The sequence below is a fragment of the Empidonax traillii genome, unplaced genomic scaffold (assembly GCF_003031625.1).
Source record: "Empidonax traillii isolate 1590-97213 ecotype Southwest subspecies unplaced genomic scaffold, ASM303162v1 scaffold889:size374758, whole genome shotgun sequence".
Taxonomy (NCBI): Eukaryota; Metazoa; Chordata; class Aves; order Passeriformes; family Tyrannidae; genus Empidonax; species Empidonax traillii.
In genome coordinates, this window is record NW_020956082.1 from 298974 (window position 1) to 324654 (window position 25681).

General features: G+C 44.6%; 1 long non-coding RNA gene across 1 annotated transcript in view; it reads left to right on the forward strand.

Annotated features, from left to right (window-relative positions):
- The first annotated feature begins 2631 nt into the window (after window positions 1-2631).
- LOC114067261 overlaps window positions 2632-25681 on the forward strand; it is a 35309-nt gene continuing 12259 nt past the window's right edge. Inside the window, exons 1-4 of the long non-coding RNA XR_003573361.1 lie at window positions 2632-2689; window positions 18147-18288; window positions 23273-23436; window positions 24832-24946. This is a non-coding gene — a long non-coding RNA (uncharacterized LOC114067261). The remainder of the gene's footprint in view (window positions 2690-18146; window positions 18289-23272; window positions 23437-24831; window positions 24947-25681) is intronic.

Consider the following 25681-nt stretch of genomic DNA (forward strand, 5'->3'; position numbering starts at 1 on the left):
CAGCTCTAATTAGAAATGCCCTGAGTTCACTGTGCAGGCGAACTGTTGTTTCTAAACTGCAGCACTGACATCAAGAGGCAAATATGGATTGTGTTTTTACATGTTTGAAGGACAAACAAAGGTACCTGTGGGAAAAACTGGAATCTGCTGAGAAGGTGCTGCTGCAGTGTGATTTCTTCCTTCTTTAATTTGAATTAGCTCAGCTTGGGCCAGATTTTTGCCTCTGTAGCATTACTGAGTTGCAGCAATTCAGTGGAGAGGGAAGAAGATCTGTTCTGAGGTGCTGCAGCTTTGTGTTATGGTGTCACAAATTATGTACTTTGCCATAGTGATCAGTAAGAAGTAATGGAAGGTGGACCAATTTCTACGTTTTCACAGAATATTCTGGGTTGGAAGGGACCCATAAGGATCATCAGGCCCAATTTGTAAGTGACTAGATGATTTCTATTAATCTAGTTGGTTTTGCTTTTAAAAATTCATGAATATCCACTAGATCTAGTCTGACGCTGCCTGCCTTACCTGTGACTTCCCTAAAGTCCTCCATGTAAATCATCAGGGCCCTGGAGAGGGAATTTTATCCTCCTGCCACAAAGGCAGGCCACCCATGTCCGAACCACACTTCTCCAATGACAGAGACTATTCAGCCTGCCCTGGGGAAACCCTTTCCTGGTGCTCTGCTGTGTCATTTTGAAATGCAGGCCTAGTATCTAGCCTAAGCCAGTTTTTTCAGTTTTTCCTTTACTTCTCATCCTGCCTACCATGCATATGCAGCTACTTAACTGCCATTTTCTCCAGCAGCTTGCTTTTGTTCTGTATTCTGTGTTCCCTTATGTGCTCTTCTGTAAGTAAAACAAATCCAGCTGAAGTGGTCCGTGTCTGTTTATGCTGGATATTTGTCACAGAAAGTCTCTCCTGCTTTCCTTGAGAGGAAATCTAACAGGCAAAGGCAGGAAAAAAATTAGGAGAGGAATAAGAAACTGCCCGCTGCGGTACCAGACAGCCCTTGCTGATCATGCCTGAAGAACATATTCTTTCCCTGAGCATGAAACATGGCAACCCACTGTACTAGGGCTCGAGATCGATATTGCTGTCCTGCCAGGATAATTGGGAATTTACCAAACCAGAGCAACAGATGCCTTGAGAGACGCAAGTATGATTAACTTTATAAATACGTATTATGAAATCATGGGCAGTGTTCTAACTGTAATGTATTTTCCCTGAGGGAAAATATGCCCGAGTAAAGAAATCAGAAAGCACTTGATGCCAAATGCAGAATGAAATGAAATTCCTATAAGGCTGGAGTCTATCCACATTTTTTTCAGATGGTCTTTTCCTTTGGAGAATTAGATGAGGAGTTATTTCTCTTCATTTTATTGTCGTCTAATTTCTGAAATCTGCATCTTTTTCCTAAGACACACTGGCATGTATCATGTGCATATATAACATTCCCTAGGAGACTTGTTACTGCTTTATAGTCACTGCAAGTGAATTTCTTTATAAAAAGGCAAGCACCTACTTGAGACAGCATGGATGTATGTATTTGCTTCTGTGCTGAAAGAGTATTTCTGAGCTTTTTTATGGCATAAAGGAGATGATTTTTTTTTCTACAAAGCTGTGAGACCAAGGAACCCTGGAAGTGGATTCAAGCAGTCCTCGTGAAGACTGTTTATAATAAAGTTTCACTTGTCGGACATGGAGGGCCTTTAACATCACATCTGGGTTAGCTGCTTGAGTCTGCAAGTTAGTCTTAAAGCTGTTGGTACTTCCAAGGTACTTCCAATGTGATGTTCAGCTTTCTTTGGGGTTAGGAAGGGCTTAAACCTTTCACATGAAACAAGCCATGTAACTTCACTAGAGACTTCTGCAGTGAACTTTATAACCCCTAATGGAATGAGAGCTTGCTTCTTGTCCAGTCTTGATTTGACTGGGTCCAGCATGTGCTTAAGAGCTTTGCTGAGTCTAGGCTGAGAAATACTTTTCATGTAGGAATACTGCAGAAAGGATAATGATCACAGGAGTCTGGATGGCAGCAAAGGCTTCAGCCGGTTTCCTTTGAACCTCAACTTGTCTCACTTTGACATTAATAAAATGTCACGATGCAGACTTCAGTTGAAATAGCATTTTTTATCAGATTTCTTTACTTGGGTTTTGTCCCCCACCCTTGTTCCTTTTGACCCACGTGTAAATGTCTTTCTGGTCTTGGACACTTCAGAGAAATTGTAACTTAAAAATCCTTTTCCAACTAAGCCTGAATTTTCAGTCAGAACTTTCATCAGGTTTAAGTACTATCTGATTTGTAAGTGTTGGCTGATATTTGGTCTGATTAATTTCATGTACTGGTTTCTGGAAACTGCAGTACTCCATTGCACAGGCAAATATTGGCCTATCATGTGGAAAATGGCAAGTGATCCAGATGCTTTGGAGCTCCCAAGTAGAGATGCATTAAAAAGAGCTGGATTTTCAGAGAGCCTCCACTTTCTGAAATGTCTCTGCAGCTATTAAATTGATAGAAATACAATTTCTCAAATAGTATGTAGAGTTGAGAGTTTCTGACATATTAGGATGTCTCTAAAAGTCGAGATTGATACATATATAACATCTGTAAGACATCTATGTCTTGGCTTTTTTTCCAGGTGCCTTATCATGTACCTGTCACAAAGCCAAAGTAGGAGCAGCTGTTCATTCTAAGGTAAATTTCTGATCCTGCTGAGATCAAGAGGAGTTTGGTTGGTGGGAGCCAGATATTTGGCTGGTTTCTTTCAACTGTTACCTGCAACATGCTTCTCAGGTTGTTTTTTGAGTATATTGCTCAGTTTCCCCGGTAAGAGAGTGTAATTTCTACAGCTGGAGCTGGAAGGAGCCTTTGGTCACCAGTTTTGGTTTTGGTTACTGTTTCTGTCTGTTCTTCGTCACTTCAGACACTAATAGTCAGTGTGGATCCGAAGGGTGTTTACTCTTGCTGTAGTGATATAGTTTAGTGGTTAGTGTGCAGGACAAGAAGAATACTGTCTTCCACACTCAGGATTGTTTTGTGATTAGCGTTTTGTGTGGTAGAGAGGGGATGAGTTGAAAACCTCGCCCTGAAATGTAAGTGTATACATCGTCTGAGTGGCTTTCCAACTCCATTAAACAGAGTTTATCTCCTGTCTGATAATTTAGCAGAAATTATTCAAGAATATTGTTTTATACAGCCCTGCAACTCTCCATTCTTACCACTCTAGGAATTGGACATAGATGTAGGCTTGTTGATTTGTGCAGCTGAATATTTCATTGCCAGAATATTTCATTGCCAGAGTTTAAAGACTCTTCCAGAGTGCTCTGGCCAGTATCAAAACTGGATTCTTCCACTCAAAATTCAGAGTAACTTCACCGATTAAAATTAAATTGCAGCTGCATTTGGCCAGAGGGGTTTTCATTTCAAACTACATAACTTTTCTTAGTTGGGCATTTTAGAATTATAAGGCTCATCCCACAATGATCTTGGCCTTCTAAAGGGTGGATATAATTTGGGTCCCTCTCAGTAACAGCTGTTTGAAGATGAGTTCGATGTTCTTGTCAGGAGCTCGGTTACTTTGTTGGTTAGTGCATTTAGAAAGCTACTGTCAGTCTGATTCAATTCCACAGCGTTTCTTGATTTTTTTCTCAGTGCTGCTCCAACTATTTTATTCCTGCATATTGTGTAGTATCTCAGCATAGACAGCAACCTCCATAATAGCTATTTTTGTCCTGCCTTTTTCTAACCTCAGTCATACTCCAGTGTGAATACTGATTGCAAAGACATTGTTTGGCTTGGTTACAACCTCCCTATTTGATTGCTTCCTCTGCTTACTGGGTTCATCAGAGACCTACTGTTTCTCTAGACATCTCTCTCCTGATATACTTCAGGCATTTTCTATTATTTCTTCTGGCAATTTATTGTCCTGGGTTTTTTCTTTTTTATATATTTTTCATTTTTCCTGTCAAAGTCCATTCCACGTATTAAAGACAGATGAACCGGATTTACAGAGCCTGAAATACTGGTTTGGCCCTAAAACTTACCCTTTGTCACACCACTGGAAATTACTGCTCCTTTTCTGTATGTTTACTTTAAAGATCCCATTGAACTCAGGCAGACGTGTGTGGCGCTTTTCTAGCAGGAGAATATTTATTTAATCCCTGTATAGAGAAGCAGAGAGCGAAATCCTAAATCCATTCAAATCAGTGGGGCTTTTCCTGGGCTCCGGCTGAATCATGGCTTAATGATCAGCTTCATGGTTTGTAGTCAGCCTCCCAGAAAAAGGAGAAAGAAAGCACAAAGCAGGATTTTCACTCCCATATTCTGGGATTCCAGGCTGAGCTGAGGGACAGTGTGTTGCAGCAAGAGGTAAGGGATTTGAAGGACCAAGTTTTCTTCTGATTCTTTCACCAGTCTCCTAAAAGATACTTTAAAATGTATGTTTTAGCGTTTGCCTGCTGTAAAGTAAGAGAGTGTCTTGGCAGCACAGTACAGTTTGAATGCATAGTTTTGCAGGTGTATTGCAGTTGTATTCGAGGTTCTGGACATGCGTATCTATCTGGGACACTCTGAGCTCATAAAGCAACAAATAAGCTAAAAATACATGTTTATTCAGGTGCTTAAATGTATTGCCTGGATTGGGCCTTAATTTATTCCCTGTAAATTGTGGTGATTTGTCCCACTGAAAGTCATCTGGTTTGATGACAAGCCTGGCTTAATGTCCCCATGGAAGTTTGCTGAAATAAGGTGGGTTAAAGAGGTTTCCCCCTATTTCCTGTCCCTCTCTGAAGAGCAGCTTAAACAGTGAAAACTGTCAGGAATGCTTATTCAAAAGAAGCAACATTGGAAGCTGAAGATAAGAGCATTTATCTCTGTGTCAAAACTACTCAGTGTCTTTGACGGACTCCCGACACGCCATAACAAGGAGCTTAGTCTGGAGATGCCAGGAGTCCAGGGGGTGGTGTTTATCCTGCTGAAACATGGAATACATCAAATCAATTACACGGTGCTAAAGTATTTCCCCCATCACCAGCCAGTGTTGTGAGCTCCAAGAAAATATGTTCTCCTAGGCACTAGGGGAGCCTCCTCCTTGAGATGCTGATTTAATTTGAAATGCGTATTAATGGGGAGAGAGAGAAAAAGAGGGAGAGAAGATGGAACCTTGTATGTTCTGTAGCGGATTGCCACATTGATCTTGTCACTTGGCAAACACAGTTGGACCTGAGGCTCTGAGTCTGTGGGATGCGCTGTATTTCTGTCATCAATTGTCAGCCTCAGAGAGGCACAGGAGAAAGAGAGGCCTGGTATCAGAGTAGAAAATCTGTAATAAAGGGACCAGCAAGCCATTTAGGAGCAAATCAAAGCAATTGCATTTTTGTACTGTGCTTGCCTTCAACAGCTGTCCTCATCTCCTCTCAAAGTGAAGTGATGATGGGAAGGACTAGTATTTCTATGGAGGCTGCTGCCATCCGTGCTGCTTGGTGGGAGTTAAGCTGTTCTGCATGGGAAGAGGTACCTGCAGGTCCCAGAGGAGCCTTCAGCCTGCCCTGTGCCCACCCTTGTCCCTCTCGTGCTGTAGTCACAGCCCTCTCTTGAGCCACCTCTGGGACAGCTCCTCGATGTGGATTTCTCCTCTGAGCTTGCATCTGTAAACTACAGCCCATTGCTGATGGCCAGTTTGGGAGCTGACAGGATCACACTTAGGTTCTGCAGGGACCTAGTCCTATATCAGAAACTGTCCTGAAATAGCTCTGTCCATCAGGAATGTGGCTTAAAACCTGGTTTTGTTGAAAGAACTGCCTGGAGACATCACACTGCTGGTGGGGGCCACAGCCAGACAGCTGGAGCAGCATCCACCAGAAGGTTCAGTCCAGCAAATACACTGGCAAATCCATCTGAATGAACAGCAGGCCTTGGGCATCCCTCTGCCTGGATGTTTGTACCATGCTCCCTGGGATGATGTCAGTGCCTTGGGATGTGTTTCTCCCGAGCAGAGCAAAAACACTAGAGAGCGCCATGTATTTGCAGATTTTGGCTTGTGAAGTGCAGTCTGAGGATGTGAGTGCTCCCTGAGGGGGGGATGTAGGGACAGCCGTGCTCAAGACCCAGCCTGGGTTCAATGCTGTGTGCTGCTTGGGAAGACTTGGGTTTGGAGAGGCAATTTCCCTCTGGATATGGGCAGCTGCAGGTGCAATGTAGCTTTTTACTTTGGGGGAGAAAAGGCAGTTTGGCTGTCGGGAGGAAATCCCCTTGGTCTCATTGCTAGTTGAGGAGATGCATTCGAACCGTCAGACCTTCCCACCCTTCTGTTCCAACCCTCTGTCACATCACCTTGAACAGAGCAACCGAGAGAGGGGCCTGTCCGGCGACCTCCCATCTGAAGGAAATTCTCAGCACAGAACAAGATTAAATGTCTCAGAAGGTGCCAATGAGGAGTTTCGTAGAAGGACTGACTTTGTTTTTGAGTTCACACTTTCTAGTCCTCTTGAGGAAAACTTTTTCATTTTCAAGTCCTTCAGTACATAAACAATGTTGAACATTTTAATGCATTTGAATGGCTGAGTCATTTCTTTGAAAGCAGGCTGGATCAGATTATTTTGCTGTCTCTTATTCCCAGTGATGCAAAAGGCGTAGACTCCACGTGGGCTTTATGTGGGCTCTACTCTCTTCTTTCCTGTGGGAGGGTGAGAAGCTCATGACTGAGCTGGAGAATAACTGTCTTGGCTGTTACAATAAGCACTGTCCTGTATCTTCTCCCGTTATCCAAGGCCTCCTGAAGCTCCCCTGTACCTTAACTTGGTGAGGAAGCAGTCTACCTGGCATCATGCTCCTCTTAATCACTGATCCTGTGATGGTGATGATTAAACTTTCATTATAATGAGCTGGCTTTTTTTTTTTTTCCTTCCCAGCAAAATAATTCCTACAGAAAAAAGAGGCTTCACGAAAACCTGACTTATCTTTCAGAAGATGCCCATCTCCATGTATTCAAAAGTATTTTTTCAAACAAAAACATAAGAGTTATTTTTTAAGGAATGTAATATGTAGATATTTCAGAATTTTAAGTTGGCTATTTTTCTCCTCCTTTTCTTGTGCTTCTTAGTCTAAGGGGCTCAACCAAGTCTAGCTGTTATTTTTCCTATCTCATATTTTTTATTGTTTTGTGGATGTTTTTCTGTCTTGACATTTCTGAAAACATTTCACATTGGGAAAGCTCAAAAATAGTAAAAAAAAAAAAAAAAGGTAGAAAAGGAAAAAAGGTGGTAGTGAAAAGGTGATTTGGAAGAAATATTATTGCAGTTGCCAGCAGGAGGAAAAAGGAGAGGGAATGCATTTCCCCACTCATCAAGATTCTTAATGATGTAAAGGTTTAGAAATTTAATTGAGGAAAAAAATGAGTTTTGGCATGTCTGAATGGATACAATTTATCCTGTCCTGTTTTGACCTTCCTCAGTTCTCCCTGGCATTACTGCTGGTCCTCTCTGCCCTTTAGCCTGTGTCGGGAGCATCTGGAAACAGCAGATAAGACAGAGCCATGGGGCAGAGCTGGACCTTGGGAGCAGTGCTGGAGGGCAGGAGGCATCTGTGTGCTTTGGAGGAACTCTGTGGACATGAAAAGCTGCTGTGTCCTGAGCAGAGCTTCTGTCCAGGGAGAAGCCATCCAAGGGGGAACTCGCCACCCCTGTGCTTCGGGAACTGCCTCTCCCCTTCCATGGAAAGGGGATGTTGCCCATCAGGGCTGGTATTTCCAAGGAAGATGGTGTGCCTGGAAGCAGGCAGAGAATGACTGGCTGCAGAAATAACTTTTGAGGAAGTGCCTCTTGAAATTTTATCTTTTCATTTGGAGAATGTTGAATCTATGCAAATCCCCAAGCACAGAGAAGAAAACAACCCTGGACACATGGCTCTTGAAATGAAGAGAAATGAGCCCTGAATTAGAAAACTGGGGCAAAGCATCCAGAAATACGCTAGAGTTCAGTGGAGGTGTTGGAAGTAACTGTGAAGATCCCTTGCCATTCCTTAGTGCAGGGGATGAGATACTGGTGGAAAGTGTGAAGTGCCTCTCTGGAGGCTCAAGATGCTGTTAAGTGCCCTGTGTTGTCCATGCAATATCAGCAAATAATTTCTAATTAGACAGAAAGACCCTCAGACTTCACACACAGCACCTGGTGAGCAGTTTGCTGGAGACCCCTTCGCACTGACACTTGGCAGGGAAGGGCCCAGACAGGAATTACACTTGCACATAGATATGGATGATGTTAGTCTGATCTCTTGTACTGGCCACTCATTCTTTACCCTAAAAAAGCTTTGGTAAGTGTTGAGAAATTTTGATCAAGTTTGGCCAAGGAGGAAAGGCCTGAAAAATATTTTTTCCTGAAAATCTGCATCAGAGCTGGAGAGGCCAATAGGAATGAAGTCCCTAAGGAAAGGCAGTGTCATGCCTGGTCTGAGAAGGAGGTACTTTCTGGAACTCTGCAGCTTCCAGCTTCTTTGCTCAAGGAGTAGTAGAATAAATAAAGATAATAGGAAGGATCTGGAAGTTTTGTGATGGGAATATTGCCAGACTGCAAATACTCTGTAAATGTCTCAGGGACTAAGGCATGCAGGATATAAACCTTCAGAAAAAGAACAGATTTCATGGCTCTGCTACTCAGAGAACAATGGGAATGTTGGATTAAAACTGGATTTCTCCATCAACGACTGTCATCAGCATGTACTATGTTGTAAGTGGGCAGGGGACTTTAGCCTGCATTAAATTAAGGAGTTCAGTGTTATGAATAGTTTTCTTACGATGGCATTGCTCCAAGCCTCAAGGTAATTTATGTCTCAGGTAGGCATGCTGTAGTTTAACAAGGCTAAATATGGAGAAATGAAAGCCTGATGTGGGACCAGATGCATTGGAGGCAACAGCAGAGTTTACCAAGAGTAGTTCAATATTCTTCATATTGTAGGAACAAGCATAAGCAGATTTTTTTTTTTTTTTTAATGGGATTTTGGGACAAAGCACAGCTGGTTCAGAGCTTTATCAGGAATTCAAGTGCTGCTACTGCTTATTAATGCAGCAAGTCATTACTTACAAGTCCTGTTTTTTTCTTTGCCATTTAATACTCTGACAGCCATAGACCTACGTAGCATGTTGCAAACATAAGGTTTTTAGAGAAAATAAGCTGCTTGTTCTCACGGTGTTTAGCAAGGCAGGAGAACTTAGTCACAACTTGCTAGAGGTAATCTTGCATCTTCCTTGGCATAAAACGGGTGGGAAGAAAGAGATGGAGGGTGTGTAAGTATCCTTCTGGTCAGTGTAAAAATAGCAAGTTGAAAAAAAAATCACACAGATGATTTAACCATTTTTCATCTCTCTGCTTAGAGAACTGGGAAAAAGTGTGTTTGACAAATGAGTTGTCGCATCAGCCCCCCAGCAAAAGAAAACCTTTTTGAGCAAGAAAAGAACTATCCTTTCCCAGTTACTTTGTAGTTCTTATTTTAGTCTTTTAGGAATAATGGTCATTTGGGGATTTTTTTTCAAGTGTGGCTTTGGTTTGATTTTTTTTTTTTTTTTTTTTTTTACAAAGAAGAAAGAAGGCAGCTTGTAGAGACATTAATTGGTTGTGCCCTCCCTGCTTCAAGATTGCTGGTGGAAAAAGAAACCCAGGGATCATCCTTGGGATACATGGGCTTCATAATATTTGGCACCAGGCAGCAGGCAAGATGAAAGCGTGTCTCTTGACAGTCAGCTTCGTACTGGCAGCCTTTACTCCAGGCAACAAATTAATCCACTCAACTGTGTTCTGCATAATTGTTGATACTGTCTTAATTGGTACCATACGTTTCTCCATGTTGACATGTCCATCATGTTAATGTCTAGGGACTGTTGTTTCCTGCCAACTCAGGAACAGCACAGCCTGCTCCATCCCAGCTGAACTCCTACCTAAAATGTCTTGGTAAGAAACTTGACTTTATGGCAAAAGGAAAATGAAGAGCTGCGTTGGGGCATGATTCAAAATTCATGGGAAGAATAAACGGGACTCCTGATTTCAGTAGGTTTGGAGATGAGCCAGCCCTTCCAGGGCTCTCTAAAGGCAGTCCAGTTCAGCTAAACTCAAGTCTGAAGGCAAACGAGCTTATTCTGCTGCTCCCAGGAAATCTGTGGCAGGAGCAGGCAAATGTTTTCCAAGCTTGTCGCTGTGGGGCATCCAGGTCAAGGCAGCTGCAGAGCTAATTGACCCCAGTGCACTAGTGGCGTCGTGGATTGGGATTAGCATTTTGAATTTCATCCATTAATAAACTGTCAGCCAAGGCAGAGCCTGGAGTGCAAAATGCAGTCTGCTGTTCCCCAGCTCCTCCATGTGCTGTGGTAACAGGGCAGGAAGATGCCAGAGAGGTCAAGTACTGATGTGATCATGCAAGGGCATGGATAGAGTCAGCTCCTAAGAGGGAATAGCCATCTCATCACCAGGCAAAGGTATCACTGATCCTTCCCTCTCTGGCAAGGCAGGATAGAGGTACTAGGAAGCATTACTGGATGAGGTTACCTCTGAAGTGTCAGCCTCTAAATATCTCAAATTAGTCACTGACGTAAAAGGACACTTCTGACCATCTCTGTGGTCACTTCCACATCAAAATAAGAAGTAGTCCCCTTTGTTTCACCGAGGAGTTCCATGGTAACAGTCGTTAGAACTTGCAAGCAGGCAGGATCCTTGTGACAGGCATCTCACTGAAGGCTGTATGGTAACTGAGTAGTTCTGTGTTCAGAGAAGTGCTGGAACCCTGCACAGGATGGAAGACACAAGCCAGCAAACAGTGATGAGGGTCAAATGTTGAGTAACATTTTATTCCGTTCACGCTGCCTCTGCCAAGCGTTGAATTATCTGGGATGGAAAAAATGATTTGAAGTGTGAGGCCACAGCACAAGGTAAATGTGCAGGGAGGGCAAAGTGTTTGCCCAGGTGACCTTGCTTCTGATCCCTCTGGGTGCCAGGTTACTACACTGCACTTCTGCAATGAAATAGTTTACTGTAATATTGCCTGTGCACAAATACACAGACACACACACACGCTCTTTTCCTCTCTCTGCTCCTAAGGTTAATTGATAGGAGCTTCACTTACTTACATAATTTTATGTGCCATCATTTCTTGTTCAAGCTGTTGGTTGGTTTTACGGAAAAATATTTACGTAGACATGAGAGAAAGAAGGTTTCTTCCCTTTCCTTTTGTAAAGCCATCAGGGTAATATTTAGGCTATGGCCAGTGTATGGTTGAAAAGCTTATTTAAGAGAGCAGCAAAACACTTGGAAACATGCTTTGTGGAGGTTCTAAATTCTAATATTGACATTTTGGTGTGGAGAAGAGAGAAACAGGAGGGGAATAAATGCCAAATTTTTTTTTCAGGTGTAGCTAGAAAATGTAAGTCTGCCGAGCCATAATGTTTTATTTAAGAGTCTTCACATTCTCAGAAACTTGTTTTTGCACGTGGAGTGCAGTAGCAGTACTGGTAATCAGTATGCCAAGAGAAATGTCGTTATTTTGAAAGCTGTGGAGTGCCTCACCCTTTGAGGTTCCCAGGAATTGGTATTGGGACATAAAATTTAAAAAAAAAAAAAAGAAGAAGGAAAAAGTTGCTTTAGCACGTAGTTGTGAGAGACAGATGAAATAGCTGAACTAAAGAAAAACCTTCATGGGGAAAAAAAAAAAAAGTAAAGCGAGACCGCCAAGCTATTTCTGGCATCTTTCTGTACACCTTTGGTGAGCCAAAGTACATACGCAGTGCTGAGAGTGCCCCGTCTGATGCAACTTCAAGCTCCGATTCACGGCTTCCACCTCAAATCCTTTCTAGCCTCAGAACTCAAAGGATTTGGGTGGATGAAGCTTTCGCCTTTCCTAAGTCTCTTGGGGAGCCTTCCGTTAGTGCAGTCACTGCAAATAGAGGTGCAGCTGAGAAATGCAGCCTTTCCAGGAGGCAGAGGGGGGAGGTGTTGGCTTTGTGCACAGAGGGATCATCATCACTAAGCTGTCCTAATGGAAGAAACAGACCAAGAGGCGATTTGGGACCTCACCCAGAAAGAGAGCAAACTCAGCACCTTGTCCTTGGCAGGATTTGGCCATGGCACTGCTGCTGCTTGTGCAGAGCAACCCTCTCCTTCTGTTTGTGCTGACAAAGTCAGCGAGAGTCATCCCTCTGATACCAGCATGGCTGGGAATGGGGAAGCAGTTGGGAGCTGTGATCCTATGGCCATGACCATGCCTGTCTCCTGGGAGAGAGGCACTGGACCTACACTGTGGGTACTGGCATCACTGTTGAAGCATCATTTAATGCTGACTTGCTTTAGCAGCTGATGGAATTGTGGTAAACAGCAGTTCAAAACAGAGATCAAACTTGGGATCCTTGAGCTGCTTCAAGCAGGGACAAGGTGTTTCTGAAGGGCAAAAAACCCTTATAGATTACTTCAACCTGTTAAGAAATCATCTCAGTTAAGCTTTCTGGAGAGCTCTGAAATGTAGCAAGAACTCCTTAAAGAATCCTTAAAGCTGTGATTAAGTGTGTTTTGCCAGCACTTGAAGTGGAGATTACATCATCCTGTAATATATGTCTATCAAATCAAGGAATAGCAGTCTTCCTGATCAGATGCAGAGTACAGCACTGCCTCCTTCCCCCACTGCTTTAATTGCAGATGGTAGACTTTCTTAGGACAGGAAATTTATATTATCATTTCCAATTGAAACTTTATTAAAGTTGAGTAAGGAACTGGACTTTGGATATTTTGTCTAATGTAGTTACTTGAGCACTTGGAACTTAGGGACCTAAATGATAACAAACTGGGCTACCTGGCGCTTCTAAACAAAACATTGTTTTTCATGAGAATTCACTTTTAGAATATATTTCTATTATACAGTCATCAGATGTTGTTTTTCCATACGATTCAGTTTAATCAAAAAGCCATTGTTTTTTTCTTCTTTGTTTCTTGTAGTATTTTTTTTCCCATTTTTGTGGGAGAGAAAAGCTCACAAACAGATTTGACTCAAATGCTATACAGTGGCTTTTGGTTGCTTCTGCTTTTGACCAAATCTAAACATTTCCTATCCTCAAAAAATTTTACTGCTGGAAGTGGGGATGCTTTGCTGGGGCTGTTGCCAGCTGAAGGAGGCATTAATGATGTTGTTTTGTTATTGCTACTCACAGGCTGCAGTGGCAGATGCTGGAGCTGCCGGTGGCCTGAGAGCCTTCAACCCTGCCTGTCAGCTCCCACCTTGCCCTGCATAAACACCCCCAGCCAGTTCATCCTTGCTCAGCTTGTGGGTGGAACAATTCCAGTCCAAAACAGAACCCTTGTAAATCACATATTAAAAGAGTTTTACAAGCCTGTGCACCTAACGGGAGACAGGCACACAGGGTGCATTGTTCACATGTGGCTGGAACTGAGGCCAGACACTTGAGGGATAGGGGAGTGAGGACACATGAAAGGCCCGAGGGAAACAGCCCCAGTTGGGCAACTGCAGGACCACAGGTCCCTTTGCAGGTCACTGACTGGTTGCTGCAGCTGCTTTCAGCTCTCAGAAGCCTTTTCTTAATTCAGATGCACCTAAAGATGCCCCAAGAGCACCTGTAAGCCAGACAAAGTCAGATCCCTACTGGGTGAGCAAAGAGGCTGCTGATGGGTGACAAAGGGGAAAGGATTAGCTTTTCTGGTGCCTTGAGGCAGGACAGGGTCCTGATGGAGGGAAGCATGGGCTGCAGGAGGAGCCAAGGGAGGAGGCAGTAGGGCACCCAGAGGAGACAGATGGGCTGTCTCCCAGGTTTGAAGGATGGGGCTATTTGTCAGGGAGCAACATGTGAGCCACAGAAGGAAGATGTCCTGAGGATTCACTCCAGTGGAACAGTTTTGGTCTTAAAGCCTAGAGATGAGTCTCTCAGGGGATGGAGGTGATGAGAAAGCAGCTGGGCTGCTGTGCCCCTGCACCCTGCAATTTAAATTAAGCTGCTATGGGCCTCAAGATGTTTGTACTTTCATCCTGGCCCATCTAAACCTTGTCTGCTTGCCTTTTTTTTTTTTTCCCAAGCATGCAGACAAGACCAGGGACTTGTTAAATGGGGAGAAATAGCCTTCCATTTAATATAATTATAGTAGTTATATTTGAGGGAACAATGTAAAATACTTTTAATGTTTAGCTGTAAAAATGGCTTTAATATTTTAGATGGGCTTTCATACATCCTCCTAAGTCTTTCTTTTTTCCTCCAGATTAAACTTGAACTTCACAAGCACTGATGATATGAAAAGATATGATGAAGTAAATGTATCTAAAGAAATTAAGTACATTAGGATTCTGCCAAGCTTTGTGCAGGGCTTACCTCTTGTCTCTTACTTGGTGTTGCATCTAGGCTATTTTCCAAAATTTGCACACCTTGCATGGCTTTCTTGGCCTCACTGAAGCTGCATCCCAGTGGACAGGGCTCTCAGTTGTAGCCAGGAGGGTTGAATGGTGATTCCCCGTGCCAGAGGCTGTACCTAGCTGGGCTGGTAACATCTGAAAAGACAAGGAGATCCAACGTGAGTATGTGGCTTTCAGAGCTGATGTGAACATGACCTTTAAAGACAGAGCAGGATGAGGGAGATCATCAAGGCTGCCTTAGATGTTTTTGTCAGCTGATGGTGGTGCTGGCTGCCTATGATCTTGCTGCTGAAGAGATGCAAGAGCATGCTGATCTTGCTGTGTTGACAGCAAGATTCTTCTGCTACCTTGGTAGCTCTCAGCTAGGGGCTGTGCTTCCCAGCAGGAAGGGTCTTTGTCGAGAGTTGTACTGAGAGAGGTGTAACCTGCAGTTACTAGTGACAGCCTGGGGACCTCAGTTCAGACTTTCATTGACTTTGTTTCATGAAGGGTGGTTTTTTTGGTTGTTACATGGGTATTCAAGCCCTCACATTCCCCAGGTGAGTGGAGGTCAGCATGAGCTCCCTGCATGACCAGGCTGGGCACACTGGGCTCTGGGGGTGATTTCTGAGCAGCACTGCTGAGCTGTTTTACACCCTGACATCAAACTGCAGTTAGTGTTTGAATATCTTCAAGAACAGGCGTCCCACCATCTCTCCTCACCATACTCCAATGTTTGACCATCCTCATGGTGAAAACACTTTTCCTGGTATCTTAAGTGGGTTTTCTCATCTTCCATCTTGTACGTATTTTCACTCTGTTTCTCCCCTGCTCACCTCTGAGAGGAGCCTGGCTCTGTCACCACCATAACTCTCCAGCAGTACACAGTGAACTGGGCACTTGGCTGGTTTCTCAAAAGTAAGATGAGATGAGTGAATAGCTCTGTAAAGGCAGCCTGTATTCTGCCTATGAGGAGAGTGAGGTCATGGTGATGCTGGCAGTGCTTTGTGTTGGAGAGTTCATTATTAATTGTGTAATCTCGACTTTCATGCTCTCTTTGTGCTGTACCAAGTGACTGCTCTTCAACAATGTGAAGCCCTCCATCTCTGGGTTAAGGAATACCTCTGGGCTCTGTCTTTCATTAGGTTTGTTCTGCTGTGTGTGTGCACAGCATTCCTTTCCCCTTAGACAGACAACCTCCTAGGCTTTTAAGCAATCCAGGCCATAAAAATATTTACATTTTTCTATAGCATGTGGTCTGTACACAGTCAAACAAGCATGGCACTCACTAAGGGATTGTGGCACCAGGATTCAGTGGGAGTGTGGCATCCTAGGCTGCAGCAGGCTGGCTTGCCTTGCTCCCCCACCCCTGCAGTGGCAAGACCATCTCCTACAGAAATGTCTCTGTGGCCGTGAGACTTCACTGAAGGCCCCAGAAAGAGGCAGTGTGTTGAAACTGCCTATCTAGATGTAATTCCAGGCAGCAGATTGTTAGCAATATTCTACTCATAGGAAAAAGCTCTTCTTTGTTTTAAAGACAGATGCGGTATTTGTTCAAGACGTGTTTGATGCAGTTAAATCTCCATATATAGCAAGGAGATTACAGCAGATGCCCTCACCACCGCTTCAGGCTTTTAGGGTAGGGTTAAAGTGTCTTCCCTCCTGAGTCAGTCGTGGTCCTTCACCTATTTCCTGCACGCTGCTGACATCAGCACTGTGATTGATGGTGCAGAATCTGGGCTTTGGGGCTTATCTTGCAGAGCAAAGGTTTGTTGCATCTACGTGCATGCTCGTTGTTCTCTGTTCTTTGTACCCCACTTGTGGAGCAATCGTGGCAGCTGGGGAAGGAGAGCTGGCATGGGACTTTTTAACAAGGGCATGTAGTGATAGGAGAGGGGAGAATGGCTCTAAACTGGCAGAGGGCAGGGTTAGGTAAGATACTAGGGAGAAATGCCTCACTCAGAGGGTGGTGAGGCACTGGAACAGGCTGTTCAGAGAAGGTGTGGATGTCCCATCCCTGGAAGTGTTCAAGGCCAGGCTGGCTAGGACTTTGAACAACCAGGCCTAGTGGAAGGTGTCCCTGCTCATGGCAGGGGGTTGGAACTAGGTGAGCTTTAAGGACTCTTCCAACTCAAACCAGTCTGTGATTCAGTGATTCAAGTGAGGCTCAATGGGAGCAACCAGGATGTGGCATGGATAGAGCCAGGGCACATGTCACAGTCCTGCAGCTCTGTGGGTGCTTGCTGATGCAGGGGTTTGCTGGAACTTACTGGATCCAGGTGTGTCACTGAAATTGAGTGGGATTCTGGCTCCAGGTGTTCTGTCACACGTACCACACTGTTACAAGTGAGACTTAAGTAGCTTCAGGGATTTTCCAGCATGCCAGGGCACCTCACTCCTGATGTCAATGTAAGGTAGCAGCCTTGGCGAGTTTGAAAGTCCCCCTGGACATTTACTGAAACCCTGTTCAGCCAAACCCCTCATCCAGCCTCCTTTTCCTTTTGGCTGTACTGGAGTAGCCCTGGAGATAGAAGAAAAATGCAGGAATCAAACCCCTTGCCCATCCTCAAAGGCAGTAAATCCTTTCTAGATGTTAAGAAAAGGAACTGTCTTCCTCTATGTCATGGTTTTGCTCTGGGTCAATTTGCTTTCACACTCCCCACACAAATACTTTTAAGTTGAGAGAAGGTTTATGCAGACAAAAGAGATTGGATTTGGGGAAAAATAATATGAATATTTATTACTAGCAAAATAAAAACTACCAAAGAATGACATCTATAACGATTCTACTTAAGTAAAAGTGCTATGTATTTACAGAAATACTTTTCCCCCCTTTATATCAGTCCAAGGAGGAGAAGCAGTTTCTTTTTCTATTCTCGGAGCTCCAGGTCTCTTCAATAACTCAGCAGCACTCTCGTCGCAGCTGGAACTCTTTCTCTCTTGCTCTGTGTTGGCCTCCAGGGCTGGGCCTACCCCCCTCTCGGGCTAAGACCGGAGGCTGGGGGTTACCCAGGCCCTGAAGGTCTTTTCTTCCATAGACTTGCAAGGGGACACTTACTTACTATCGATCTTCTTCCATGGAGTTACAGGGGATAATGGCTTATGAGTCCACCCCTGTTTCCCTGTGGAGGTCCCATCCTACAGGAGAACAGTCCTTGATAGACTTCTCCAGCATGGATCTCGCATGGATCCCACACATGGATCCCAACATCCCACCTGAGCCGTCTCGCTCCAGCATAGGTTTCCCTCAGGGTAACAAATCTTCAACAGGACTCTGCCTTATCTCAGTCCCTCCCATGAAGTTTCGGTTCTCTGGTACCTTCACAAGCTCCTCTGTGAGCCGCATGGGGGGTTTCCTCACCCCAACAATCTTCTACACTCTGTTATGAAGAAAAACCTTGGTCTGAATTTATATCCATTTATGTATTTTTATGTGTATCCATATGTGTATTGCTGTGGTTAAGCACAGTACACATTACACTGTCTGATGTGTCCGCTGAAAAGTCAAGAAACAGTTTCTGTGAAAGCCACAATGTATGTTCCTGCTGTACTGAACGGATTTATGAATTTGATTTTATATATCCTTTCACATACATGTCTGTATCAGCACAAAAATATGGCTCTGTGGACCCTTATGTATCGTTCCTGTAGGCTCTCATCTGTCATTTCTCTATAGACTGTATGTATGATCTATCTCTCTGTCTAACCCTAGACTTTATATTCATCTAGTATATGTCATGGCTAAGTATTCATGGGTTTTACAGAAACATTTCTTTTTGTTTTGATGCAGATTCATAAAGCAACTTTCCAAGATGATGCTCTGAGGAGTGTACCAAAGAGCTCTGAAGAGCTTGAAGGTGGCAAGTACAGGAGTGGCACACCTAAACTGCTCCTGGCTGCCCTGGAACATCCCACTGAATCTAACATTTATGGTAAATAACTTCCTGCTGGTGGCATTATTGCAGGAAATGCTAAATTAATCTGATGTTGAATGGTTACAGGCTTACCTTTCCTCATAACTCTATGTTAATGTTACTTTAATTATTCCTGACTTACAATGGTGTCGAATGTTGATAAAAGCTGAATTGCTACTTGAAATGCTGATCCTGACAGTCTTGTGGCAGGAGCTAAAATGTGATTTCCCAGTCTTAGGGGAAAAAGAAGGAATACATTGCTACTGCGATTAGAGCACTTCAGAAGAAATGTATTCCAGTCACATCTCATGGAGCACTCACCTGAATGCCTCTTGCTTTCAGTGGCCTTTGCACACGACATAAAAGGAATATACACTCTCCTGTTTTTATTTAAAATTTTATGGCAGTTGCTGATGTGAATTCAGTTCAGTGTGTGTGAACAGGTTTCCCCACAAGAAAGATGTATGTGCATAGAGCAGGGGACATTTCCTTTGCCTGACACCTGACAGCTGACACATGGGAGTAAATCTTATGGAGGAAGCAGGGAAAGACCAATTCTCACTGCTATCACCTGCTCTGCCGTTTTGAATCTGAGCTTTTTGACTCCAAACTCTGTCACTGCCTGTTTCTGAACACCTGCTGTTTATCTCAGGTATCCCCTGTGTAACAGTGCCATTTTAATGGTGTAAAGAAGATGGGAACTGTGTGGTTGAAGACTGCCAGAACTGGGAAATCACAGGGCTTAATTTCCCATTGAGCCCAACAGGTCCCCTCCAAAATCCCCTCCCTCTAAGTGCTGTAGGAGGAAATAAGCAGCTCTGACATTTCTCAGCACTCCCACCCCTCCCCAAAGTCCAGTGACCTGTGTGGCAGGGGAAAGGTTGAGGAAGGGAGGAGAAATGTTTACAGAGTAGAATTTTGGGGAGTGTGGGGAACCTTCTTCCACTGTCCTTCACAAGCAACCACTGTGGCCTTCACTGTAGGGAAAATGTTCCGTCTCTCAGAGGTGTTTGAGGGTTTTGTTTGTTTATTTAAAAAAGAAAGCATCTGGCATTTGTATGCAAACATTAAAGAGTCATTTAAAATATACTCAGCACTGCACTTGGGAGGCTGGGATCTTCCAGCTAGAAGACATGAGATGAAAGGGAGCAGGCACACCCCAAAGGACTTCTTTCCAAGGACGAGGAGGGGAGACAAATCTTATTTCTACCTCCTTTCTCTTCCCAGCTCACCACAACTCCAGGAGCACTTCTGGCCTTCTAAGCCCCCTTGATGAGTACTTTGAAATCAGAGTTAAAAGGAGTATCTTTGAGGCTGCTGTGCCCTCTGTAGAGAGTCTGGTGCTTGCCAGTGGGTCTCTCCAAGGAAAGCAGTTTATTTCTGGCACTGTGCAGGGCCACAAATAGACTTGCCAGTGGGGAGGGAGAAGTGTGGGTTGGTCTGGCTCTGTCCTTTCCGCAGTGTCAGCTGGCAGCTGGAACCACCTGAATCCATTAAAATTCATAAATATATGAGAAGTGAAGCTCTAAGAAGACTCGGCCGCATTCTCGGAGGTTTGTGGGCAGCACAGCAGGCCAGGAAGCTCTGGCTGGAGCCATGTTTGAAGGCCAGTGGACAGGGATCTGCTGCAATGCTGGGATTACAGGAACTTCTGGAATTTCTTTACAGGAGGAAATTTTCAAGTATAAATTCAACATTTAAATCTTCAGCAGTGTAGCACTCAGAGAATTTCAGTTTTGGGAGAAGGAAATCTTCCTGCTTTAGATTTGTCTGTGGGAAGGAGCTGTAAGCTAAATTTCCCAACAGGTACTCTTATGTCAGGTTACACTTCTACTATCTTTTCTATCAGTGGCAGCATGATGACGTTGTGCTGGTTGTGCCAAGCGTTTTCCTTCTGCAAAGCCTACACACTGCAAGATTATTAGAATGAAGCTACTGTGCTAGAAACAAATACTTGATTTTATTTACTGCTTGGTTTTGGTTATTCCTGCTTCTAAGGCCTTTACTAGAGAGAGGAAAACAAGAACTGAAGCAACTCTGGCCCCTGGGATGTGTTTAAGAAACGGAGAGAGCACTGTGTGATCCAAACACCTGCTGAAATATCCCCCATGCACCCAGAGAGATGCTCTCTTGTGTTTCTCCCCTCTGGCATATTGAACTCATCCATCTTCCAAAATGCGTTTTGTAGAAAGCTGCTGAATCATACACAGAAACACTCATGGGAGGGGGAAAAGAGACTTCCTCGGGCAGTGCTCAGCAGTGGAGGGTGGTCTAATGGACCTTCGTGGCTGCTGCTGCAGAGAACACTGAGGACATGCAGGTCCAACACCCCTGTTTATGGAAGTAGTTTGCATTTGAGGAAAAGCTGTAATTTTTAAAATTTATTTTAGATAGATATAGCATATTTTCTTTTGCCTTTGGAAACAGCCGTGCCTCTGTGTGTGGAACAGTTTTACTGTGGTTCAAACTGTACGGGCTCCAGAGGCATCTCACACTGCACCAGTGTTCATAAACCCTTACATCTTCCATGTGCAGATGAACCCTTGATGGCCCTCCATCTCCTGGCAGTGTCAGTTCCTGTGGACAGCTGGGTGCAGGCCCTTGAGATGTAAAGGAAGAGCATATTTCAGTCTGTCTGAAGCATATTTCAGTCTCTCTTTCGAAGAAGCAATGCAGCTGGTTCATCAGCTGCTGTGGAACTTGGATGCCTCCCGGAGATTGCTCCTGTGTCATCATCCCACAGACTTTGGAGGCAGGGTTGCTTAATTTTCAACAGGATGTTTCATACTTCTGAATACTGCATGACCTAGAGCGCTGTGTGGATGGAAGGTTAGAGTGAACCATTTAAAAAGTCTATCAGAAGGAGAGAGTAAGCACCTTCTCAGTGTGGTTAAAGGAGCTGGAAACAATGGTGCCCAAAATGGGACAGTGCTGCAGGGAGGGATTTTGGTGATCCTCTCTCCCAGTGCTGCTTGTGAGGCTGAAAAATGACGAATGCTTGGGCAGGAGAGAGCAGATACCCAGAGCTAGAAATGTGAGTGAAAGAGTGGAAGAAGGTGAGTAGTTGCTGAAGGGGTCACAAAGCATCTGAGGAGTATTTCTGCAGAGAGGCTGAATTTCTGTACCCAGGCTAGTGCAATAATTAATCTTTTGTGATTCTGACAGATGCCTGCAGAGAAGCTGAAACAAAAGATCATGGTCTGACAGTGATTAATGCATCATTAGGTGTCAGATTAAGATTTTGGAAATGGGTAAATAAGCCGTAGGCCAGGTTGATTGTGTTTGGGAAAACTGCAGAGGCTGATAGCCTGGGGGGGAGCTGGGCTTCAGCACTTACTTACCACAGGCATTTACTATGTGTTGTCTGAAACCACCCTGTTCACAGGACAGGAGGAGAAACGGGAGCACAGTTTCTGAAACAAAGCTCTGCTTCAGGCCTTGGTTGTATTGGAAAAGGGACAAAAGACAGAACCAACCCCAGCCTGTGTTGGCCTGGCATCTTTGCAGGGTGTGGAGGAGGCTGGGCAATGGCCAGAGTTCCAGGACACCACAACATTGCAAAGCATCTGTGAAGGAGGGAAATGCAGTTCTTGCTGTCTATACTAACAGCAGCAGCCTTTAATCTCTGTAGCTTGTGTTTTCCTTATTTAAGATGGGGTTACTTATGCTCAACCCTGTTTTGCAGAGTGCTGCTATCTCTGTGTGAATGTTTCTGTAGAAAACCACAATATTTAACACATCACATTGCTCTGTGGCTCTGCCTAGTTCTTGCACCTGTTTCCAATCTTACATTTTATCTGAGCTGTTTGTCAGTTTTTGGAAGAGGGATTTGCTCTGAAGAAAATCTCCACAAAGGGCTGGAGAAAGAGGATGGCTGTTAAGCCCTCCTCAGCCTTAGTTAGTACGGCATAAACAAGGTGGGGGCTGCACACATCCCTTCACCTCAGTGTTCAGCACTGCACAGGATCATCATTGAAGTGTTAGCTATAGTCACATGTGGCCATCCTGTGTTTGCCCATTTTCCTCTGGATATCTGAATGGAAGTGCTTTAATCCTGCCTGTTCTTGCTATGAAAAGCTGTTGGCATCGTGTGTCTGTTCAGTGAGTATCACAGTCTGCTCCTGCTCTCCTGACTGCCTGCATCGGGGGCTCTCTAGGGCTTGTTGCAGCTCTCCTCCAGCCCCAGGTCTCAGTTGTAGTCCTAAAGTGTTTTATTTTGTTCGCTGGACCTTTCCTCTTGTTTTCCTGTTGTTGTTCACTGTGACTAGCACTGCCTCATTTCTTCCTCAGAGTAATACAAGCAAACCAGTTTCCCCACATCCCACTGCTTCTGGGCAGGGCTCATTGTCTGCAGGGGCATCTGGCCTGCAGCACCAAGAACCTGCTGAAAACCTTCCAGAACTGAGCTCCTTTCCATGAAAATATGGAGCCGTGTTTTCAGGCTGATGTAAACTGGTATAGCTCCACTGATGTTGATCCAGCTTATACAAGCCCAAAAATATGGCTTAAACTCACTCTGTTGGAATGGAGCCAGCTCCGAGGCATACCTGTCCCATGGGGATGCTGAAAAGTGAAAATTGCTTCCACCCTTTTTGGCTGATAATCCACAAACGAGACACAAATTTGTTGTGATAGAAGGGCTGCAGTGCCACAGTGAGACACTTCCCCCACTGTAAAATGTCACCGTTCTGGAGAGAGGTTCAGCAGCTGTTCAGCAGTGTAGCCCAGGTGGCAGAGATGGTCCTTTTATTTACACAGCTCCATAAATGAACTCACTGCTGTGCAAAATAACAGCCCTTCCTTGAGCAGTTTCCAATGCACCTCACTATGGAGCAAAGCAGGACAGTGCTGCTGTGAGCCCAGCAATGTTGCAAGAAAAGTCCCAGCTGCTCTGGTGGCTGTAGGAGCGAGCACTGCGAGAAAGACAGCACTGTGTCACCAGTGGGGCTTTACAAAATGTGTCTGGAGGTCAAAACCCACCTTCCCTTTTGCTTTCTTTCAGGAAAGGCAAGGGAAAGAATTGCTCCACCTTGCATGTACAAAACAAGATGCCACGTTCCTCACAGCGTCCAGAGTTGACATGGATGAACAGCTCTCCCAGAGGGACCTGCTTCCCTGTGGGAAGGTGCTGCCCAGGACAGTAACGTTTCTGCTACTGGAGCTGAGGTAACACTTTTCAGATTCCCTGGGATTCAAGGGTTTGTGACATCTGGTCACATCCATCTTTTGTCTTTTTTTCTTTTTTTCTTTTTTGAAATTTCCTTTTTTCTCAGGGGGAGCTGGTGCCAAGAGGCTTCTCACCAGGGCTGCAGGACCACGAGCTCCACACTGAAAGGGATAAGGAGGTGGAGCAAGAGGGAGGCAGACTACCAGGCACTGTGAACTTGGGCTTTCCCTGGGGTTGTTCATGTGTGCAATCACCAGGGTTTTCCAAGGTAAAAGGCTTCAGCTGCTGTGCTGGCTGATGGTGCAGGAGCAAGCATTGCCAGCTCTGCAAAGCTGCACCCTGGAAAGAGCTGCTGTGATTGGAAAGTGGAGTTTATTAACTCCAGATTTTTCCAGTGAGGCTGGCACGCCAACAATGGGGTCTGAACACAAAGGATCCCTTGCAGATATAAATCATGGGAAGGCATCTCCAAAGGCTCCTGCTGGCCTGAGTCACACACAGCCGCTGTGCCAAGTGCCAGCTGCTGAGTGGCAGCGGGCCTGCAGCTGAGTCACAGGCACCCAGCTCAGGGGGCATTACTGGTGGCCTGATTAGCAAACCCACCAAAAGAGTGCTGTGCTGACTGCAGAGCACAGGTGTCTCAAAGAGAGGGCTTGCCCCTTACTGATGGGCAAAGGGAGCTTGGGGCAGCTGGTCAGTCGGTAGGGGAAAAGGAGGAGCTGAGTTATAGGTCCCGTGGTGGTTCAGTTGAGGAGAGGTGTTAGGGAATAGCTAAGGGATTTACCCCTGATAAAGGAAGCAGGGCAATAGCTATTGCTGTCCCAACCATCATAACCCTCTACCTCGTTTCACATGTTTAGAAATATCTTTATTATGTTATTCGGACTACAGGACAGATGGAAGGGTTGGAAAGGTTATCTCCTACTGTGCTTGATGCAGCCCCACAGCTGGAAATAAACATCACTGGAGCTGAGCCAGTACAGAGAAGATGTGTGTTCACCCTTTGTCTGCTCTGGCACAGCCTCAGCCTTCCTGGGGTGAAGGGCGGGAGCCTGAGCCTCCCCTCCTGTGGCTGCAGCAGCCTCGCACTCACCCATCTGGCTGGCAGCTTAAAGCCCTCCTAGCTCTGCTTGGAAGAGGACCCTTCACTTTGTACAACATCCTTAAGAAAGGTTTAGGAGAGGGTTGGGTACATCAGGAACAGCTGACAGGATGGGAAAGACAGCAAGCAACTCTCTTGCTGTGCTCCTCCTGTGCATTATAATGTCTTTCATCCCTTGACTCCCCTGCAAAAGCTGGTGGAGTTCACTGACAGATGAATGGTTTCTGGCAGCTAAATGAGTAATTGTTCTCTTTTTGTTGGATTTATTTAGTTTTTTGTTTTGTTTTTACAGGGAAAAGGCCATATTTGGGACTTGAAGTTAGGTCAGAATTGGAGCTGGAACTTTGAATACAATTTGTATTCCCCCAAAATGGTGCTGTACTCTACTCTCTCAGCCTTGTCCTCAGGTAAGGGCTCTACTTGCTCTACACTTGAGCACTGAACAATTTTTCTTGCTGCTGCTGAACACAGCAGGATGCTGAACTCTACTTTTCAAGTCCTTTATAATAACTGATTATCTTGAACCTTCAAATTTTGCTTGGAGTATAAACTTTTCATGGGGACACTTTCCTGTTTGCACATACTCTGTAAATCTTGATGTTAGTCTTTGATTGGGACCTTGTTGATATTTCTGCAGAGTAAATAGAGTTATCATATGTATCCAGAACTTAAAATTCAGGTGACAGCAGCCTGTGTGGGTGCAGGGATGTGCATTGCAGAGACAGGCAGAATAAAAGTTCAGTTATTTTTCTTTTCTTTTTGTGCCACAGGACAAACCTTCTAAAAAAATGAAGGCTTTGCCACATGTTTTCTATAACCAGCCAAATAAAATATTATGTTTGATATCATTCAGGCTCAGAAAAATAACTCAGGCTCTGGGCTTGTCATTTTTTTTTCCTCACAATACCTTCTGCTGAATGATAATCTTCAAAGCTATGCATGTGGGGGGCCAGATCCTGACCCCCACTGCATCTGCTCTGCACTCCTGCAAAAAGTGCTGAACAGGCAAAGTGAGTTCAGCTGGATTTCTGGAGATAATCCTGCCCCACAGCTGACAGGCACTATGACTGTGCACTATGGCCAGAGTGTGGCAGAAGGAAGAGAACTTGTGATACTTGTGTATTTGGGTACATGTTGGGTGG